The 16,980-nt window shown below is 51.9% G+C and overlaps 1 protein-coding gene across 1 annotated transcript in view; it reads left to right on the top strand.

Annotated features, from left to right (window-relative positions):
• Positions 1-623: 623 nt before the first annotated feature.
• The window catches only part of LOC138282975 (GTPase IMAP family member 4-like), a 114,373-nt gene continuing 98,016 nt past the window's right edge, over positions 624-16,980 (top strand). The window contains exon 1 of the mRNA XM_069221063.1: positions 624-712. The gene's annotated coding sequence lies outside the window, so the exon portion shown is untranslated. The remainder of the gene's footprint in view (positions 713-16,980) is intronic.

The following is a 16,980-nucleotide window of genomic DNA, read 5'->3' as shown; positions in this document are numbered from 1 at the left end:
GTTAAGACGATTTTTTCGACGTAACCTGACTTGCCCCATTTTAAGACGCCCATGCGCCATTTTCCCCCTACGCCGGCGCTGTCTGGTCTACGTGGTTTTTTCCCACGCAAACCAGGCGGCGCCGGTCTGATTGCGCCGTCTAACGCCATTCCATAAATACGGCGCCCGCATGGCGCTTCAGAATGGCGTTAGACGGCGCAAAACTTTTTGACGCTAAACTGCGTTAGCGCAGTTTAGCGTCAAAAAGTATAAATATGGGCCATAATGTCCTTGTTTACTTTAATTATCAGTCAGGGGCCATAAGGAGAGCTCTAGAACACATCCTAAAGTGTTTTCATCCTACATTTACCATTTACCTATGTACTCAGAAGGGAAGAATGCACCATGCATGATAACATGTTGAAACAGGAGAGGGAGATTAGTAAAAACATCGGGGTATTTATTTTTCTGATTGAATAACATGTAATCACTGCAGAGAGAACAAGGTTTCACTTTCCCTTTGCACCGCGACCACGGCCGTAGGCTGCAGAGGTCCTGTGTTGGTCTATGGCGCCCTCGTGCGGATAGTGTAAGCACAGCGTTGCAAAAGCTTCCTTTAAAGTGAAGGGGATTTCCAGGGCGGAGCTGGGAGAAGCTGGAATTTACAGCAAAGGTCTCCAGGCAGTGATGAGAGCTGAGTGCCTTGGTGTGACATCACAGCCCCCCCAGGCAGGTAAGCGTGCCTCTGCAAGGCTGGTGTGACACACTGCCCCCCAGGAGGTAGGCATGCCTCTGTCAAGCTGGTGTGATATCCCAGCCCCCCCCCCAGGCAGGTAAGCGTGCCTCTGCAAGGCTGGTGTGACACACTGCCCCCCAGGCAGGTAAGCGTGCCTCTGCCAGGCTGGCGTGACACACAGCCCCCCAGGCAGGTAAGCGTGCCTCTGCCAGGCTGGTGTGACACGCAGCCCCCCCAGGCAGGTAAGCGTGCCTCTGCCAGGCTGGCGTGACACACAGCCCCCCAGGCAGGTAAGCGTGCCTCTGCCAGGCTGGCGTGACACAGAGCCCCCCAGGCAGGTAAGCGTGCCTCTGTCAGGCTGGCGTGACACACAGCCCCCCAGGCAGGTAAGCGTGCCTCTGCCAGGCTGGTGTGACATCACAGCCCCCAGGCAGGTAGGCGTGCCTCTGCCAGGCTGGTGTGACACACTGCCCCCCAGGCAGGTAAGCGTGCCTCTGCCAGGCTGGCGTGACAGCAGAGATGTGTTTGCTAGACCTGGTTCTGTTTGCTTCTGTATTGTTTCAGGAAGTGGGCGGTGGTTTCCTTTCACTCCGGTGCGTCAGGGCTAGGTGTGGTCGCCACCTTTGCAAGAGAAAAAACATTCCAGCCAAGTGTTGTCAAGCGCTTGATACAAACTCCAACTGTAAACAAAGGTGTATGTATTCATTTGTAACAGGACGTTTCTCTTTGTTTACTTTCACTATTAGTCACGGTCACTAATGCAGCTCTAGTACACGTTTAAAAGTGTTTTTATGTATTTGTATTTGCTGTATTAAGTATGTGTAGATGAAAGCCAAAAATACCAGTGTTAGGGGCTAGGGCATCAAAATAGCCGTGGTGCCAGTAGAACCATGGCTAGGTGCAACCCTGGGTACCCGCTGGACCCGGTCAACTGCCTCTCAGCACTGTTTCACATCATCTGCCTGAAGCTACTTGGGGTGAGGTCAGCCTTCCCCTTCTGTGTCTGAGGACCTAAGGGAGCTGCACTGCAGGTAGTGATGTCTGTTCAATCAAATACATGTCAGTGACTTGCCATTTGGTGCTGCTGGGAAGCAGATGCATAGTAGGTGGAAAGTTCATGGTGGTTATCAGATATGGAAGGGAAACCCAGGCCCTGCATTCCCACCAGAGACGGTTTGAGGCCTGGGGCTAGTGGGCTCCAGCAGTGCTGAATTTCTTCGTGCAGTGCCTTCTGAGGGCTGGTGGGCCCCAGCAGTGTTGAGTATATTCCTGCAGTGCCTTCTCTGGGCTAGTGGGCTCCAGCAATGTTGAGTATCTTGCTGCAGTGCCGTCTGAGGACTGGTGGGCCCCAGCAGTGTTGAGTATATTCCTGCAGTGCCTTCTCACAGCTAGTGGGCTCCAGCAGTGTTGAGTATCTTCCTGCAGGGCCTTCTCTGGGCTAATGGGCTCCAGCAATGTTGAGTATCTTGGTGCAGTGCCTTCCCAGGGCTTGTGCGCCCCAGCAGTGTTGAGTATCTTCCTGCAGTGCCTTCTCTGGGCTAGTGGGCTCCAGCAGTGTTGAGTATCTTGGTGCAGGGCCTTCTCAGGGCTAATGGGCTCCACCAATGTTGAGTATCTTGGTGCAGTGCCTTCTCAGGGCTTGTGGGCCCCAGCAGTGTTGAGTATCTTCCTGCAGTGCCTTCTCTGGGCTAGTGGGCTCCAGCAATGTTGAGTATCTTGGTGCAGTGCCGTCTGAGGACTGGTGGGCCCCAGCAGTGTTGAGTATATTCCTGCAGTGCCTTCTCACAGCTAGTGGGCTCCAGCAGTGTTGAGTATCTTCCTGCAGTGCCTTTTCACAGCTAGTGGGCTCCAGCAGTGCTGAATTTCTTCGTGCAGTGCCTTCTGAGGGCTGGTGGGCCCCAGCAGTGTTGTGTTTCTTCCTGCAGTGCCTTCTCACAGCTTGTGGGCCCCAGCAGTGTTGAGTATCTTCCTGCAGGGCCTTCTCTGGGCTAATGGGCTCCAGCAATGTTGAGTATCTTGGTGCAGTGCCTTCCCAGGGCTTGTGCGCCCCAGCAGTGTTGAGTATCTTCCTGCAGTGCCTTCTGAGGACTGGTGGGCCCCAGCAGTGTTGAGTACCTTCCTGCAGTGCCTTCTCACAGCTATTGGGCCCCAGCAGTGTTGAGTACCTTCCTGCAGTGCCTTCTCACAGCTAGTGGGCTCCAGCAGTGTTGAGTTTCTTCGTGCAGTGCCGTCTCACAGCTAGTGGGCTACAGCAGTGTTGAGTTTCTTCGTGCAGTGCCGTCTGAGGACTGGTGGGCCCCAGCAGTGTTGAGTTTCTTCCTGCAGTGCCTTCTCACAGCTTGTGGGCCCCAGCAGTGTTGAGTTTCTTCGTGCAGTGCCGTCTGAGGACTGGTGGGCCCCAGCAGTGTTGAGTTTCTTCCTTCAGTGCCGTCTCACAGCTAGTGGGCCCCAGCAGTGTTGAGTTTCTTCGTGCAGTGCCGTCTGAGGACTGGTGGGCCCCAGCAGTGTTGAGTTTCTTCCTTCAGTGCCTTCTCACAGCTAGTGGGCTCCAGCAGTGTTGAGTTTCTTTCTGCAGTGCCTTTTTACAGCTAGTGGGCTACAGCAGTGCAGTGTTGAGTATCTTCCTGCAGTGCCTTCTCACAGCTAGTGGGCTCCAGCAGTGTTGAGTATCTTCCTGCAGTGCCTTCTCACAGCTTGTGGGCTCCAGCAGTGTTGAGTTTCTTTCTGCAGTGCCTTCTCACAGCTTGTGGGCTCCAGCAGTGTTGAGTTTCTTCCTCCAGTGCCTTCTCACAGCTAGTGGGCTGCAGCAGTGTTGAGTATCTTCCTGCAGTGCCCTCTCACAGCTTGTGGGCTCCAGCAGTGTTGAGTACCTTCCTGCAGTGCCTTCTCACAGCTTGTGGGCTCCAGCAGTGTTGAGTATCTTCCTGCAGTGCCTTCTTACAGCTAGTGGGCTCCAGCAGTGTTGAGTATCTTCCTGCAGTGCCTTCTCACAGCTAGTGGGCTCCAGCAGTGTTGAGTATCTTCCTGCAGTGCCTTCTCTGGGCTAGTGGGCTCCTGCAGTGTTGAGTACCTTGGTGCAGTGCCTTCTCAGGGCTTGTGGGCCCCAGCAGTGTTGAGTATATTCCTGCAGTGCCTTCCCAGGGCTAGTGGGCTCCAGCAGTGTTGAGTACCTTGGTGCAGTGCCTTCTCAGGGCTTGTGGGCCCCAGCAGTGTTGAGTTTCTTCATGCAGTGCCTTCTCAGGGCTTGTGGGCTCCAGCAGTGTTGAGTATATTCCTGCAGTGCCTTCTCACAGCTAGTGGGCTCCATCAGTGTTGAGTTTCTTCCTGCAGTGCCTTCTCAGGGCCAGTGCCTTTCAAGCAAAGCAGCTCAGAACCAAAACTATAAATACAGTTCAGTTTGTGCATCCCAGTGCAGTAAACAGCTCAGTGGACTGTAACCATAAGAAATACAATAAACGGAGTTGCAGAGCTGCTAATAGCCTCCCACTCTCTGGAAAGCAGAAGCTACGCTTTTCTCGCTTACGCCTCTTCCTCCATCTTGCTGCTAAGCACTGCATCCCATGAGAGGATAACCACCAGTCATGCCAAGTGTCACGCACCTCGCGTTAGCCTAATGCATTTCCGGTCATTTTCTCACATTACCGCAATGCCTGAGATTGTCACGAAAGTTCTAAATTGCTGTAAAGCTTTTCAGATTTTCACTTTGCTAGGTAAGGTCTGAGTAGTGTTTGTCAAGGGCCACAAGGTGGCAGTGGTGTACAATGTTAGGTATAGGATTCTTGATATATTACAATATTTATATGGTTCCCTCGTCTTCATCACTTGGTTTTGCTGGCGAGAAAGTGTCACTCATAGTCGTTGAATGTCACCCATAATTGCACTGAAATTATGAAAATGTCACACATAGCAATCTGAAGCAGCTATGAACCGCACCTCGGTGGTCATCATGCACAGCATTAAAACACTTCTCACATAGAATCGAAAACAAAGCCAACAAGTGTTAAACCATACACAACACAAGGAGTTGCCTCCTTTCCCAGAGAAACATATTGGTAATCTGATCAGGTTTAACATTCTACAAAGATGAGGCATGATTCTTTAGTATAACTTTGTTTAATTAAACTTAAACTGAAGTCAGGTCCTGACTATGAAAAAGGAGAACAACTTTTTAATGAAATATAGGGGCACATTTATGAGCCCCTAGAGCCATTCAAACTCCACATTAGTGTAATTTATTACGCTAATGTGGCATTAGAAGGCCAATACTTCTGCACCATATTTACAAAGTGGCGTTTCCGCTACATTGTACCTGCGGCAGGCATTATGAATGCAAAGGGGATGCTTCTCCATTGGGGAGGGGGGCTGAAAAAATAGTGCATGGAGATCTAAGAGATTTCCTTGCACTATTTTTTTCGGCACTTTTAACGCCTGCTCAGGGCCGTCTCCAGCAGCCTCGGACGGCTGCCCACTGGGGAGGATGCTGGTGACTGTAGTTTTGGCAGCTGCCATGCAGGTGGCGGTGCAGATGGCGGTGCAGGTGGCAGTGAAGGTGGCGGTGCAGGTGGCGGTCGTTGCAGCGGTGCTCACCATGGTACAGGTTGCTGGCCTGTCATGAGAAATGGGGTCACCAGTCCCTCACCAGGAGGCTCCGTGCCCTGAGGTGACTTTCTTTTGCTTTTGTGTCCTTTCCCCACCATGGTAGTCACTGCTGGGACCTTGGCACTGTCCTCTTTGGTTCTGGATGAGGTCTTGCTGGGTGGCTGGTGCGTCTTTTCCCTTCTGCATGCTGGCCCCTTTTTTACCTTGGCAGGTGGCGGAATCGGGTAGTCCTTAGCTTCAGTAGTTGGCACACTGGCAGCCCTGATGGGTGCCCCCTTTGATCCTCCCGGACTTGCAGGGACCACAGTGGACGCCAATTTGGTGGCTGAGGTGCTGGTCTGGGCTCTGGACATCCTGGCTCTAGACAGGAAAGGTTTATTTGACACACTGGGACAGGAAGATGGAGGGGGTGTGGGAGTGGAGGAAGAGGTAGTGGTTGTAGGAGGTGTACGTCTGCTGAGTTTGGGTGAAGGTGCATGGGCTGGATGCTGTTGAGAGGTGGATGGCTGTTGGGTGGGTGTGTACCTGAGTTTGTGTACCTTGGGAGGAGGGCTCACAGACACACTGGGAAAGGACACTGGGGATGTGTGAATGGTAGTGTGGGTGGTGAGTGCATGTGAGCGGTGTGTGGTGATGGGCGTGCTGGTGATGGAGGTAGTGGCTGAGGATGTAGTGCATGCAGGTGTGAGTGGAGACGAGACAGGGAGGGAGGAGGGAGACGTGGAGGAGGGGGACACACTGGGGGGAGTGGATGTTGGTATGTGTGCATGGTAAAGATGCTTGTGTGAGTGCCTGTGGGATGTGTGGTGCTTATGTTTGCCTGAGCCACCTTTGTGTGTTGATGTGTGTGCATGCTGGTCTGATGGTGTGCTTGGGATAGGCAGAGGTAGAGGGGATTGGGTCTGGGTAGTGGAAGTTGTAGGGGGGAGGCTTGACACAGGGACCATGGCTGCCATCAATGCTGAGGCCAGAGCCTGAAATGCTCTCTGTTGGGCCACCACGCCAGAGTGAATGCCCTCCAGGTATGCATTTGTTTGCTGCAAATGCCTCTCGACACCCTGGACGGCATTTAGAATGGTTGACTGCCCAACAGTGAGGGTTCTCAGGAGGTCAATAGCCTCCTCACTGAGGGCAGCAGGGAAGACTGGGGCAGGGCCTGAAGTGCCTGGGGCGAAGGAGATGCCCTCTCTCCTGGGTGAGCGGGCACAGGAAACACACTGAGGGGCTGCTGGGAGGGCGGTGCTGGTAGGGGGGATGGCGGCTGTACCTGTTGTTGCAGTGGGCACATAGGTGCCTGCCACCGCAAGGGAGCTCCCATCAGAGGAGGAGTCGCTGTCGCTGGTGTCCCCTCCTGTCCCCGTCGTGGAGCTCCTCTCGCCCTCTGTCCCACTGGTGCCTTCAGACTCCATAGATTCACCCTTCAGACTCCATAGTTTCAGACGCATAGGAAGTGGAGCAATGGCGGTTTAAGGTGGACAGGGTGACATAGTGGGACAGAAGGGTGACAATCAGGAGAGTCTTATTTCCTGGCGGGGGTCTTGGAAATGTTCTCTGTCTTGTGCCTGGATCGCAGGGACTGTTTGCGGGGTGGTTCTCCTTCTGCAGGTGGTGGGGTGCTGGTGGCCTGTTGGTCATGGGGAGGGACCTCCTGTCCACTAGCGCCGGCGGATGTGGAAGGCTGTTCATCGTTCGGGCTGGTGTCAGGGACCCAGTGGTATGCCACTGTCTCCTTCATGGTGTTTGGGTGGTGTTAATGGACTTCAAGTCCTCCTGATCCCCAGGTCCCGTTCCTCCTGCAGCCACTGGGTCTCCTGAAACTTGGCCAGTACCGTGCCCATGGCCTCCTGGGAATGGTGGTATGCTCCCATGATGTTGGAGAGTGCCTCATGGAGAGTGGGTTCCCTGGGCCTGTCCTACCCCTTTCGCACAGCAGTCCTCCCAGCTTCCCTGTTGTCCTGTGCCTCTGTCCCCTGAACCGTGTGCCCACTGCCACTGACCCCAGGTCCCTGATCGTCCTGTGTTAGTGGGGTTGCCTGGGATCCCTGTAGTGGTGGACAAACTGCTGATTGATGTGTCCTGGGCACAGTGGCATGGGCCCACTGGGTGGATGCATGTGGAATGCAGCTCCCTCGGTCGCTGGTGCCTCTGCTCTTCCACCAGATGATGCTAATGCACACAAGGCCAGGGTCACAAAACAAGATGGGGGAAAGACAGAGGAGACACATGGTAAATGCCAGCATCATCACTACTGTTGGCGTACACAACACACAGGGAGCAGCCCTATGCACTAGGCCATGCACTAGCAGTTAGTAGGAAAAACACCTGCCCATGGGGGACTATGCCTGACCCCATTTGCTGCACACCTGGAACTCACAGGAGGCTGACCAGTTGTAGATGGCTACTACCACCATTGGGGTTGGAGTGCCACAGAGCCTACCCTACGAAGTTCGCCCTGGCCTAGGGGAACCCACAGCCCACATCCCCCACCCAGACATCTCGTAAAGCGTGCAGAGTCAGCTGAATGAGACTGTACTCACCCCCTTGTGGCTGCTGTGATGCCCTCAAGCGCCCATCCAACTCCGGATATGCCACTGCCAGGATCCAAAACATCAGGGGGGTCATGGTACGACGGGCACCCCTTCCACGTTGGGAGGCCATCCCCAGCTGGGCCTCCGCCGTCTTCTTGCTCCAGCGGCGCAGGTCCTCCCATCTTGCGGCAGTGGGTGCTCCTTATATGATAGACCCCCATGGTCCGCACTTCCTTGGTGATGGCACGCCAAATACCCTTCTTCTGGTGGGCGCTGACCTATAGGAAAGGTATTGGATGAAAGGAAATTACTCCCCCATCCGGTTCGTCATACTCATTGCCCACCACTTCCCACCCATGCCCTGACACACATACACTCACCATCCTCACATGCTGGCCTCAGCCCCCAACCCCACATGTATCTTCCATCCACACCACTCCATACATTCATGTCCCACACATCATGCTCACAGTGTACTCACCTGTTTGTCTGGAGGACCGTAGCGTGTACTGGGGGAGGACCCCATCCACTAGTCTCTCCAACTCCTCTGAAGTGAAGGCAGGGGCCCTTTCCCCAGACACTCAAGCCATTGTCACCTACAGACTTGATCGTGCCACAATCCAAGAACTGTGTGCCCAATTGAAGCCTGACCTGATGTCAGCTATCCGCCATCCCACAGGTATCCCCCCTCTAGAGCAGGTCCTGTCAGTGCTCCATTGCCTGGCAAGTGGTTCCTTCCAAACAACAGTGGCCATGGCATCAGGGATGTCTCAGCCAATGTTCTTTAACGTGTTGACCAGAGTGTTATCTGCCCTGCTGAAACACATGAGCAGCTACATCATTTTCCCCCAGGTGGAGGATTTGCCCACAGTGAAAATTGACTTCTATGCCCTGGGACTTATCCCCAACATAATTGGTGCCATTGATGGTACATGTGGCATTTGTTCCCCCGCAGGAATGAACAGGTGTACTGAAACTGAAAAAGCTACCATTCCATGAATGTGCAGATGGTGTGTTTGGCAGACCAGTACTTCTCTCATCTGAATGCCAAGTATCCTGGCTCTGTGCATGGCGCTTACATTTTGAGGAATAGCAGCATCCCTTATGTGATGGGGCAACTCCAGAGGCACTGGGTGTGGCTAATAGGTGAGTCCATGGTCCCCACACAGTATGAATAGGTGTCTGGGTATGGGGTAGTCCCTAAGGGTTAGTGTGTGTCTAACAAATATCCATCGACATTTGCAGGTGACTCAGGTTACCCCAGCCTCTCATGGCTACTGACCCCAGTGAGGAATACCAGGACAAGGGCAGAGGAACTCTACAATGAGGCACATGGGCGAACTAGGCGTATTATTGAGCGGACTTTCGGCCTCCTGAAGGCCAGATTCCGGTGCCTCCATCTAACAGGTGGCTCCCTATACTACTCACCGAAGAAGGTGTGCCAAATAATCGTGGCATGCTGCATATTGTACAACCTGGCTTTGCAACGCCAGGTGCCTTTTCTGCATGAGGATGGGCCTGATGATGGTATTGTGGCAGCTGTGGAGCCTGTGGACAGTGAGGAAGAGGAGGTAGAGGAAGAAGATATTGACAACCGAAACAACATCATCCTGCAGTACTTCCAGTGAGACACAGGTATGAGACTGAAATATCTGACTACTGTAGGCCATTGTATAAGTCAGCCTCTTAACCTCTGTGTATGGACCCTGACAGTTCACTTTGGCTTTCCATTTCACAGATCTGGGGATCTCATTCTGCCTTCTGCTATGTTTACTGCTGCCCAAGAACTGTTATACATTGGTATGTGCAAATGAACATTAACATTGATATTTGTCGAAGAAGTTGTAATAATACAGTTGTGAAAGTACAGACTGACTCCAGATTGTTTTGTGATTCAAGGGTGTTTATTTAAGTGCTAATAAGTAGAGGGGGATGTGCAATGGGCTGAGGTCTTTTGGTATCACAGGTGCATTGTCCAAGAGGGCATAGGAAATGGAGCAATGGTAGTTCAAGGTGGACAGGGTGACATAGTGGGACAGAAGGGTGACAATCAGGAGAGTCTTATTTCCTGGCAGGGTTCTTGGCAATGTTCTCTGTCTTGTGCCTGGATGGCAGGGACCGTTTGCGGGGTGGTTCTCCTTCTGTAGAGGGTGGGGTGCTGGTGGCCTGTTGGTCATGTGGTGGGACCTCCTGTCCACTAGCGCCGGTGGACGTGGAAGGCTGTTCGTTGTTCGGGCTGGTGTCAGGGGCCCGGTGGTATGCCACTGTCTCCCTCAACGCATTGGCCATGTCTGCCAGCACCCCTGCAATGGTGACCAGGGTGGTGTTAATAGACTTCAAGTCCTCCTGATCCCCAGGTACTGTTCCTCCTGCAGCCGCTGGGTCTTCTGAAACTTGGCCAGTACTGTGCCCCATGGTCTCCTGGGAATGGTGGTATGCTCCCATGATGTTGGAGAGTGCCTTGTGGAGAGTGGGTTCCCTGGGCCTGTCCTCCCCCTGTTGCACAGCAGTCCTCCCGGCTTCCCTGTTGTCCTGTGCCTCTGTCCCCTGAACCGTGTGCCCACTGCCACTGACCCCAGGTCCCTGATCTACCTGTGTTAGTGGGGTTGCTTGGGGTCCCTGTAGCGGTGGACACAATGCTGATTGATGTGTCCTGGGGACAGTGGCATGGGCCCGCTGGGTGGGTGCAGTGGTGGTGTTTCCTGAGGGGGGAGGTTCAGTGGTGGTTTGGGACTGTGGCACGGGAACCGACTGTCCAGAGGTCCCTGATGGGCCAGGCTGGTCGTCTTGATCCAGGCGTGCAGAGCTGCTGTTGTCATTGTGAGCCTCTTCTGTGGGGGGACTGGATATGGCTGGCACCTCCTGTCCAGTGATGTTGTGTAGGGGTCCTGTTGGGGTGTAAATGCATTGTTATTGTATCTGTGTGTGCCATTTGTGCAATGGGTGTGTTTCCCTCTACTACTGTACTTGCAATATCGCCTTGGCCCTTGTGGGAGTGGTGATTGTGTGCCCTGGGTGAGTCTCTCCCTTGGACATGCTTTGGTGATCGGTGTCTATGCAGGTCTGTGATGGGTGTCCATGCATTGTTGTCACATGCAGGACTTGGTTTGGGATGTGTGGGTTGTGATAGTGGGGTGTATATGTGGTGTTGGACTGATGGGTGTGAGGGTAGGGGTTGGGGTTTGTGATGACATGCAGGTAGGGAGGGTATGATAGAAAAGATATGACTTACCAGAGTCCAGTCCTCCTGCTACTCCTGTGAGGCCCTCGGGATGCATGATCGCCAAGACTTGCTCCTCCCATGTTGTTAGTTGTGCGGGAGGAGGTGGGGGTCCACCGCCAGTCCTCTGTACGGCTACCTGGTGTCTGGATACCACAGAACACACCTTCCCCTGTAGGCCATTCCACCTCTTCCTGATGTCGTCCCGTGCTCTTGGATGTTGTCCTACTGCGTGGACCCTGTCAACAATTCTCTGCCATAGCTCCATCTTCTTTGCAATGGATGTCTACTGCACCTGTGATCCGAATAGCTGTGGCTCTACCCAGATGATTTCCTCCACCATGACCTTGAGCTCCTCCTCAGAAAACCTGGGGTGTCTTTGAGGTGCCATGATGTGGTGTGAGTGATGTGTGAGGTGATGTGTGATGTGATGTGCGGGGTGATGTTTTGGGGTGTGTGGTGTGTTGTGCGTGGATGGTGTATGAGTGATGGTGTTGTGTGCCGCTGGATGCCGGTTTTGTCTTTGCGTTTCTGTCTCTCTGCTTCTTCCAAAAATTTCGTTGTAAGGGGTTGTGGGCAATGTGGGTGTGTGTTTTATAGTGGTGTGAGTGCATGGGTGTGGTGTGTGTATGTGTGTCAGGTGTGTGTATTTTGAATTGTCCAATGTGGTTGTATTTTGTAAGTGTGTGTGTATTTTGAGCACGGTGGTGTGTACCGCCAATGGTTTACCGCGGTTGAAAGACCGCTGCATTGATTCGTGGGTCGTGATATTGTGGGCGTATTCCTGTTGGCGTGACAGTGTGGGTTTTGGTACCGCCAGTTTATCACTGACCTTTGGTGTGGCGGACTTGTGTGGGTGTCTGTATTGTGGAGGATTTCTAAGTGTGGGTCATAATACCCGCAGCAGATTTCCGCTGTGGACACGGTGTGTTGGCGACCATCAGCACAGCAGTCAGCAGACTTTACCGCCAGGGTTGTAATGAGGGCCATTATTTTGAAAGTTCATGGCGATTATCAGATATGGAAGGAAAACCCAGACCCTGCAACCCCACCAGAGACGTTTTAGGGCATAGCAAAGTGGACAATTGCAGAGGGCCCCCACTTTCCAGAGGCCTCCAATAGTTCTTAAAATGACACTGCCGCAGACAGCAAAGAGGCATTTGTCACCCACTAGGGAACAAACCTCTGAATTATTAGAGTCTGACATGCTGGTGATGCCCGGAGCAACAATATTTGTTGGCACCCTCAATGACCACCTCCTCCACGGATTCTCTTGCTATCACCCTTTAACAGCGCCCCTCAAGTCTCCACACCCACTCGCTCACAGGTGCATTTATTTATTTTTGTAGTACCACTCATACCAGTGTAAGGTGTCAGAGCACTTTACATTACACACACATTACACGGAGACAATCATGATACATGTGTGTAAATCAGTGTACAGGAAATGTTACACCAGACAGAGGACTGCAAGATGTAGGAGTCACATGTCATCAGTACCGGTAGGGAGCTTAGTCTAGAGAACCACAAACTCAATATTTAAAACGTAACACCATGGTTGGGGGTTCTCTTTGATAATAAGAATTGATTTCTACTCAAATGAGCCCGTTTTCCAACATTAGTTTAATAAAAGCCTAGAGAAAAGATCATAACGCTCTAATCTATCCCTTGCAGTGTGCATGCAGCTTTCCGATGATGATTAGGATCTTAACTTAGAAACTGCAAGCAAAAAAAGGATCTCTCTGAAAAAAGCAGTAATGCACTGACCTATTCACATTATATGCAGTTTGTGATCTGCATGGTAGACCTTCTTTGCAGCAGGCATATTAACCCACTGTGCTACCTTATTATGAGTCCAAGCTTCCACTAGAAAAAAACTCCATCCCTCTCCAAGAAGAACATTAATCACCAGAGTGTTATCTTGACATTTTTATTGTTGCCTGAAAACTTCATGAAGACTTCAAGAAATGCAGCAACAGGTGCTTTTGAGACCATAATATAGTTGCAAACACTGCGCCACCCACCCTTGAAATCAGCACCCAGTGCAAAGATTGAATAGCCCTAGGGGCATATTTATAAAGAATCCATGCAGAGCAGCAAGTAAAGTTGCTGTGCTGCACTGTGAGAAAGGAGGACCGCAGAACTGTGCCATATCTGCAGAGAAACGGCACTGCCCTGCACCCTCCTGGTGCTGGCACCCTTTCTGCTGCCTAGCGCCAAGGCTGGCACCCTTGTGCTACAGTGCATGGTGTCTGTGCTATGCGGATGATGTGTGTAGAAAGGGGCTTTTTCCTCTTTGAGTGCAACCTGCAGAATGCAGCAGACCTGCATAGAGGAGAAATAAACATGTTCCTCATTATTACCCCAGCCTAATGCAGGCACACCAGCCCAACTCCATGTATACATCTCTTTGTAAAGTGGGTTTTCATAAAAATTCTATGGACGACTCATGGAACGCTTACCTGATGCAGAGTAATGCAAGGCTGTGTTACTTTTCCTTACATAGCCACACAAATCGACTTTTGCGCGGCTTTGTAAATTCCAAAAAGGATGTTGCATCAGGATGTGTAAAAAAATGATGCAACACTGACACAAAATCTTTGTAAGTCCTGGTCTAGGTTTGTGTTTTTGTTTTTCTTCATAGTGACTAGACCACTGGGATTTGACTCATTGATTATTCCACAGAATCTATTCAGGGTGAGTGATGGTCACCGGGTTTTGAGGGCTGGGTAGACCAGAGCCCATCATCACTTGTGTTCACCATCACTTGTGTCCACCATGTATCTGATGCTTAGCATCTACTAGCAAAGATCTTGTTTATTGGCTGCAGCCAGTAACAGGTATCCTAGAAGTACAACACGGCGTATATTCTCAGGAGACTGCTCCCCTTGCAAAGCTAACCTTCTCTTTTATACAAAATATTATGCTTTAGGCAAACATTCCTTATTTTACAGTTGACCATTCACATATTTTCACTACAAAGAAATAGCAGGGTTATGATGACAAGCCCATATTTCAGTTTATCCAGCCCTCCATCAATTACCCGGCAAGGCTCAGTACTTTCATCAGATATCGACGGACCCCCAATATAAACAGGCACCTCCTCCTTGTAAAGCAAGTCATAAAGAAAGAAACAGGGACAGGTGTGTGTAAGATTAGGCATGGTTTGTGTGTGATGAAATGTTAATGATGTGTTGTGCCTTGATACTAATCTCATTCGGCCACTGGGAAAGAAACTGGCCGAACAGGTTTGGCTTCAGGCAGTGGAGTCAGCTTGCCCAGGTCACAGAGGAGTCAGCAAAGGTGTACGTGTCCTTCAGACTCGTTTTCAGCATTAGACATTGGCCTATGTGAGGGCAATCACAAAATGGCTGTCGTTTAAATGGAACACGAGGGTTCAGGACGGAAACTCTGATATTCGGGTGATTTCGTTACCCAAATATGAATACAATGCTTGTGCATACTATTCTAATCATTTTCGGTCTGCTGATACCAAAATCGTTGTGATACGACGATGTTTATAACACGGGTCCAGAATTTTCAGTACCACAGACCCTCCTTTTGCCCTTACATAGGCAATAACCTATACTCGCGCTAATCTGAGTCTAGGTCTATATTCATAAAGTTGTTGAGATGTTGCTGTAGCATCATCCTATTACTTAGCTCGTCCCTTGATACAGGTTTCCTTACACACGATGTAGCACAGAGGCCACATATTGCAGGAGCACACTGTACACACAGACAGGACAGGAAAAGAATGGCTAAGATCATCCCAATGACTACCAGAGTCTTCCATCCCCAGGCGGATATCAGCTCCCAGAACCACCCCATCAATGACCAATCTCCTTTATCCACATGAATAGATTCGGAGATCTTATGCAGTTTGGAAATGGCCTGGTAGACTGTCGGAGCGTTATCTGGGATGAAAACACAGCAACTTGATTGGATCACTTTACATACCCCACCTCGGTCTGCAAGTATGACGTCTAATGCGACCCTGTTCTGAAGAGTCATAAGGCGTTCCGACTGGAGCTCAGCAGTCAAATTACCAAGGGCACCGGCGGTTTCAACTACCGTGGATTCAACCACCTTTGTCAATTGCCTTATGTTCCTGCTGTTAACCATAGGACCCCAAAACGGCAGAAAACCCTTTACGAAATCTCCAAATTCTTGTCCTGTAGTGTCTTCTTTACTTATGACACCTCTAACTATCCTTGTCTTATGGTAATCTGCCGCGGCCGTGTAGGTGGGAGGTAACAGGAACGAAACAAAACATGTGCCTGAGAAGTCAGGGGGCAACCATGTATAGGCTCTATTATGGCAGATGAAATAGGTACCCTTAGCTGCTAAGAACGAAGGAGAAGTCTGAGACGCAAAACATATGTTTCAGTGCAGATACTTTTCCCTAACTGAGCTCTGGGATTCTTGCCATTACCTTGCAGACATAGGTGACCCTGAAGGGGTACAATCCAAATCGGGGAGGATCTCTTTGCTCGCTGGTTCCCACTCAGAGTAACTCCATATCCTGTTATGTTCCATCCAATATATGCTAGTGTCTCATCTCTCGGGATAGTCTCATAGAAAATATCTTCCCTAATCATAAATCAAATCAAATCAAATCAAATCAAATCATTAACATTTATAAAGCGCGCTACTCACCCGTGCGGGTCTCAAGGCGCTAGGGGGGAAAGGGGGGGTTATCGCTGCTCGAACAGCCAAGTCTTTAGGAGTCTCCGGAAAGCGGAGTGGTCCTGGGTGGTCCTGAGGCTGGTGGGGAGGGAGTTCCAGGTCTTGGCCGCCAGGAAGGAGAAAGATCTCCCACCCGCCGTGGAGCGGCGGGTGCGAGGGACGGCAGCAAGTGCGAGGCCAGCGGAGCGGAGGGGGCGGGTGGGGACGTAGAAGCTGAGGCGTCTGTTGAGGTATTCCGGTCCCTTGTTGTGGAGGGCTTTGTGTGCGTGGGTGAGAAGACGGAAGGTGATCCTTTTGCTGACTGGGAGCCAATGCAGGTGTCTCAGGTGTGCGGAGATGTGGCTGTTGCGGGGTACGTCGAGGATGAGGCGGGCCGAGGCGTTTTGGATGCGTTGCAGGCGGTTTTGGAGTTTGGCTGTGGTCCCGGCGTAGAGGGTGTTGCCGTAGTCCAGGCGGCTCGTGACGAGGGCGTGGGTCACGTTTTTTCTGGTGTCGGCGGGGATCCAGCGGAAGATCTTACGGAGCATGCGGAGAGTGAGGAAGCAGGCGGAGGACACGGCGTTGACTTGCTTGGTCATGGTGAGAAGAGGGTCCAAGATGAAGCCGAGGTTGCGGGCGTGGTCTGCGGGGGTCGGTGCGGTGCCGAGGGCCGTGGGCCACCAGGAGTCGTCCCAGGCGGACGGGGTGTTGCCGAGGATGAGGACTTCCGTTTTTTCAGAGTTCAGCTTTAGGCGGCTGAGCCTCATCCAATCTGCGACGTCCTTCATACCCTCTTGTAGGTTGGTCTTGGCGCTGGCGGGGTCCTTGGTGAGGGAGAGTACAAGTTGGGTGTCGTTGGCGTAGGAGGTGATGATGATGTCGTGCTTGCGTACGATGTCGGCGAGGGGGCTCATGTAGACATTGAAGAGTGTCGGGCTGAGCGATGAGCCTTGAGGTACGCCGCAGATGATCTTGGTGGGTTCTGAGCGAAACGGAGGGAGGTAAACTCTTTGGGAGCGGTTAGCGAGGAAGGAGGCGATCCAGTCCAGGGCCTGGCCTTGGATCCCGGTGGAGCGTAGGCGGGTGATTAGGGTGCGGTGACAGACGGTGTCAAAGGCAGCCGAGAGGTCGAGGAGAATGAGGGCGACTGTTTCACCGTTGTCCATCAGGGTTCTGATGTCGTCTGTGACTGAGATGAGGGCGGTTTCCGTGCTGTGGTTGGTTCGGAATCCGGTTTGTGAAGGGTCGAG

Source organism: Pleurodeles waltl, chromosome 2_2 (genome assembly GCF_031143425.1).
Source record: "Pleurodeles waltl isolate 20211129_DDA chromosome 2_2, aPleWal1.hap1.20221129, whole genome shotgun sequence".
NCBI lineage: Eukaryota > Metazoa > Chordata > Amphibia > Caudata > Salamandridae > Pleurodeles > Pleurodeles waltl.
Note: the sequence above shows the minus strand (reverse complement) of the source record. Positions and strands in the feature narration are given on the sequence as shown.